The sequence below is a fragment of the Triticum urartu genome, chromosome 2 (assembly GCF_003073215.2).
Source record: "Triticum urartu cultivar G1812 chromosome 2, Tu2.1, whole genome shotgun sequence".
Taxonomy (NCBI): Eukaryota; Viridiplantae; Streptophyta; class Magnoliopsida; order Poales; family Poaceae; genus Triticum; species Triticum urartu.
The window spans coordinates 691,927,599-691,933,378 of NC_053023.1; positions in this window are offsets into that span (position 1 = coordinate 691,927,599).

Here is a 5,780-nt window from a genome sequence, read left to right on the forward strand (position 1 = left end):
TTCTTCTGCTGTTTGGCTTCGGTACAGCAGGAGCTTCATCAGACTCAGAGTCAGCTGGAGGGTCATTCACGACAGTCCCTTGGACTAAGATGCGGGTGATGAGGCCCTCAAGGTTGGCATACGGACCGATGATATTGGGTTCTGCGTCATGTGTGCCATCTGCCCTTGGTGCGGAGGGACCAGGGTTGAAGTCTAACCCAAATTTCTTCTTGTTCTGCTTCGCTAATTGTTGGGCAAATTGGAAGTTGCGCTTGAACAGATTGTCGTCACGACACCAGAGTAGTGACGACGGATGTGCATCATCAGGCTGTGGCCCACGAACCATGCATGGATAGAAGCTTTGGGCAATAGCTTCATCTCTGGACCTGGGTACAAGGTTCTTGTATAAGATGTCTCCCCACGGTCTTTTGATGGCACTTTTCTCAGCATACTCCTGGGTGACGAAGCGGTATTGGAACCATTGTTCTGCCCAATAGCGTCGAATCCATTGGATTCGGGTCTTGCGCTAACCATAATTCCCTTCAGGATCTGTTTTGTACATTTCTGCCAGTTCATCAGGCAGATCTTTGGATGTTCCTCCACGTCTCTGTCTGCCCCCCTTCCTTGCTACTGTTTCTGAAGCCATAAACTTTAACTTGAAAGGCTTCAAAACTTTCAAAGGCTTCAAAGGCTTTCTTTTGCTGGACCAACAGGAACTGGCTTCAGGAGAATTTATGTGATGCTGTAGGAATTCTGCAAATGAATGCAGACTATGAGAACCAAGGGATTCTCCCACGGACATGTACCTGTGATAGCATTAGGGTGCGAGGGAAGGGGAAGAGGTCATATGCATTCTCAGAAGATTTTGAAGATAAATCAGTTTTGAAGACATTGACCTCATCGTGCGAAGACATTCACTCATAGATAAGAAGTTGGTTCCAGATTTGTACGAATCCACAGATCAGTACAAGTGAGGAATCTAACTACTTTGTGAAGCACAAGTGAATATACTAGGCATGTTATGAGATGCAGTTTGAGAGAGATCTAGCTTGTGTGAACAGAAACTCCTTGTGGTAGAAAGTGACAGAACAAGACGATCTATGGTGCTGTAAAAAGGCAGTTTTATTTACCACACTTGGAACTGCTAGACGGAGTGGGAGATGATGCCGAGCAGTTCAATCCTCCGTGCCCTAACTTGGCGACGGAAGACACCTACGGCGACGGCGGAGAGGAGGATGTCCGCGATCGGCTTTAAGACGGCGTCGGAGAGGTTGCGGCAGCGAAGTGCTTCGTCGCCGGCATCGTCGAGAGCTAGCGGTGGCGCTAGGGTTCGTGCGAGGGTGGAAGAAGGAGATAATGACCGCGGTAAGTGTGAATTTATAGGCGCAGGGGCGGCACTGCACTATTACTCAGGTGCCCCTGGCGATTCGCATCTGAGGAACGTGGCCATCATGCGGTATTTTGGGGGCAGTTCCACATCCCACGCACGCCTGGATTGTTGGGCGGTCGTTCCTACTTCTCCGGATGTCATGTGGATAAATGAGCATTGAAAACAGACTTAAATGTTGTCTCTGTGTGTTCTGCTGACAAGGACGCAGAGAAGACAATCGATAGTTTCAATAGAATGCATATGACTTGGAGAGATAGAATTTTGAGATAGAGAGCATAGAGAGGTTAGGGTCCGATCACATTCACTTAGTTCAAAAGATTCAAACAAGAAGACATAGCTATAAGTGAATGCTATAGAGGACAGAACACTAGTATATATATATCTATACAATCAATGTAGTGAAGATAATCATGAAGACATGTTCGAAGCCAAACCAAATGTGAAGACATTGCAAGGTAACACCATGAGAGAAACACTTCAGAATAGAACGTTTGGTGGTGGCCTTACCCACCGTATAGGAAGTATTAGACCCAGACACGGCGCACAATTATCGTGGCGCTCCGAAGTCAAATTCCACATTAATGTATTCACACTTAGAATGTATGTCTTCATTGATTGAAGATATACTTCACTTCGTGTGTTGCACATCTAAGTCATCAACATGCATAAGGGTTAGGATGTGTGCCTGATCACAGGACATTTGAGGATTCCAGGATATTTAGCTCACACCGTAACTTGCAAAACCTCTTCTCATCCAAGGGCTTGGTGAAGATATCTGCCAATTGCTCTTCAGTGTTGACGTGTGTATGATATCAATGTCTTCCTTCACAACATGATCTCTGAGAAAGTGATGACGAATTTCAATGTGCTTTGTCTTCGAGTGCTGAACTGGGTTGTTGGCAATCTTGATGGCGCTTTCGTTGTCGCAGTAAAGTGGCACTTGCTTCAGATGAATGCCATAGTCCTTGAGTGTTTGCTTCATCCACAGAAGCTGAGCGCAGCAAGATCCAGCAGCAATGTATTCAGATTCAGCAGTGGAGAGAGATACACAGTTCTACTTCTTTGAAGACCAACATATAAGTGATCGTCCCAGAAAGTGACATGTGCCTGATGTAGACATGCGATCAACTTTGTCACCAGCATAATCAGCATTCGAAAATCCAACCAAATCAAATTCTGAGCCCTTTGGATACCATAATCCTAGAGTTGGGGTGTGAGCCAAATATCGAAGAATTCGCTTCATAGCTAAGTGATGCGACTCCTTTGGTGCCGCTTGAAATCGAGCACACATGCAAACACTAAGCATAATATCTGGCCTAGATGCACATAGATAAAGTAAAGAACCAATCATGGAGCGGTATACCTTTTGATCAAACTCTTTACCATTGTCGTCAGGACCCAGATGATGTTTGGCTGGCATTGGTGTTGTGAAGCCCTTGCAGTCTTGCATACCGAACTTCTTCAGGCAATCTTTGAGATACTTCTCTTGAGATATGAAGATGCCATTGCGTTGTTGTCGTATTTGAAGACCAAGGAAGAACTTCAGCTCCCCCATCATGGACATCTGATATTGCTCTTGCATCATATATCCAAACTCTTCACTGTACTTCTGATTGGTGCAGCCGAAGATAATGTCATCCACATATATTTGGCACACAAACAGTTCACCATCATATGTCTTCGTGAAAAGAGTGGGATCTAGGGAACCAGGTATGAAGCCTTTGCTCTTCAGGAAGTATTTGAGTGTGTCATACCAGGCCCTAGGGGCTTGTTTGAGGCCATATAGTGCCTTGTTGAGCTTGTATACCATGTCAGGATGTTTTGGATCTTCAAAGTCAGGCGGCTGTGCAACATACACTTCTTCTTCAATCTTGCCATTGAGAAAGGCACTCTTCACATCCATTTGATATAGAAGTATGTTATGATGATTTGCATAGGCCAGCAGTATGCGTATGGCTTCAAGCCTAGCCACAGGAGCAAATGTTTCATCGAAGTCAATGCCTTCCACTTGAGTATATCCTTGAGCAACGAGACGAGCTTTGTTTCTGACAACTTGACCATGCTCATCTTGCTTGTTGCGGTATATCCATTTGGTGCCTATTATGTTGTGCTTCCGTGGATCAGGACGCTTAACCAGTTCCCATACATTATTCAGCTCAAACTATTGAAGCTCTTCTTGCATAGCTTGAATCCATTCAGGTTCCATGAAGGCTTCTTCAACATTCTTGGGTTCCGATATTGAGACGAATGCGAAGTGCCCACAGAAATTTGCTAGCTGAGTTGCCCTTGAACGAGTGAGTGGACCAGGTGCATTGATGCTATCAATTATTCTTTCAATCTGCACTTCATTGGCAATGCGAGGATGTATAGGACGAAGACTTTGCTCTTGCTGTTCACTGTCGTTGTTGGAAGGAATGTCTTCAGGCTGAGCAATGTCTTCATGTTGATCAGGTGCTAAAATGATAAGTTCTTCTTCAGGATGAGCTTCAGAAGGTATAATCTCTCTAGTTCCCATTAGCTTGATTAATTCACTGGATGGAACTTCATCTAGCACACTTGGCAGTTGCTCTCTTTGTGAGCCATTTGTCTCATCGAACCGCACATCCACTATTTCAACCACTTTGTAATGAAAGAGATTGAAGACTCTGTAGGAGTGCGAATCCTTTCCATATCCAAGCATAAAACCCTCATGTGCTTTTGGTGCAAACTTTGAGGTGTGGTGTGGGTCCTTGATCCAGCACCTTGCGCCAAATACTCTGAAATAACTGACATTTGCCTTCTTGCCAGTTAGGAGTTCATAAGATGTCTTGTTCAGAAGCTTGTGAAGATAAACACGATTGATTGTATGGCATGCAGTGTCAATGGCTTCAGTCCAGAATTTTCTTGGAGTCTTGTATTCATCTAGCATCGTTCTAGCCATCTCAATGAGTGTTCTGTTCTTGCGTTCGACGACGCCATTCTGCTGTGGCGTGTACGGAGCTGAGAATTCATGTGTGATGCCCAAGGTATCAAGATATGTATCAAGGCCATTGTTCTTGAATTCAGTGCCATTGTCACTTCTGATGTGCTTTATCTTGGCGCCAAAATTGTTCATAGCATGATTGGCGAAGCGTCTGAAGACATCCTGCACTTCAGTCTTGTAAAGAATTATGTGTACCCAAGTATATCTAGAATAATCATCAACAATAACGAAGCCATAGAGGCAAGCAGTAGTAGTAAAAGTTGAGTAATGAGTGGGACCGAAAAGATCCATGTGAAGCAGTTCGAAGGGTCGAGTAGTGGTCATGATTGTCTTCGAGGGATGTTTTGCCCTCGTCATCTTCCCTGCTTCACAGGCACCGCATAAGTGATCTTTCTTGAACTTGACGCCCTCGATGCCTATGACATGCTTCTTCTTCGCAAGGGTGTGGAGGTTCCTCATGCCATCATGCCCAAGCCTCCGATGCCAAAGCCAGCATTCTGAAGCTTTTGCAAGAAGACATACTGCAAGTTGTGGCCCTGCTGAGAAATCTACCACATACAGATCATCTTTTCGATACCCTTCAAACACTAGAGACTTGTCCGATTCCATTAGTACAAGACAACGATATTTTCCAAACATTACGATCATGTTCAAATCGCAGAGCATTGAGACAGACATTAAGTTGAAGCTAAGGGATTCAAAAAGCATGACTTTATCCATGTGTTGATCCTTTGAGATTGCAACTCTACCTAGACCCAATACCTTACTTTTACCAGTGTCAGCAAATGTGATGTGGCTCTTGTCGGATGGACGTAAGGTTGAGTCCATAAGAAGGCTTCTTTTGCCAGTCATGTGATTTGTACATCCACTGTCAATAATCCATTCTAAAGACTTTGAAGACGCTGGTGTCGTACCATAGGTGCAGTTAGGGGGATAGGCTTCACGAAGAGAATTGTGAAGCAAAAACATTTGACGAACCAGTGGGTTATGAAAACTTAGATCCAGATTAGGACTAATAGGGAGAGTAGCATGCGATTCAGGAACGAAGTACATAATGATGCCATTAGGGCATTTTATCTTGCGCCCTACAAGATTTTTAAGGTCCCCAGCAATAGCGTCAGATGATTTTGGTTTTCTGCTGGAGACCTTTCCCTGCAAAAGAGAGTTAAGCCTTCTTAACCACCCACATCTTCAAGGGTGGCTTAGAAGCAATAAGTCTAAGTGCAGCATCTGAGAATTTTGGCTTTGAAGCCTTAGCAAACAGTCTTGCAGGTGGACAATAGTACTCATGAGAATAAGTAGAATAATTTTTGGTCATATGAACATGACGGTTTGATGAACCGCTCTCATATTCATATGCCTGAGTATGGTTTCCCTGCAAAACATTTGCGTTAGTGTGACTCAGGTGAGTCCTCTGTTTGTATGAAGCCTTTGGACCATATGAAGCCT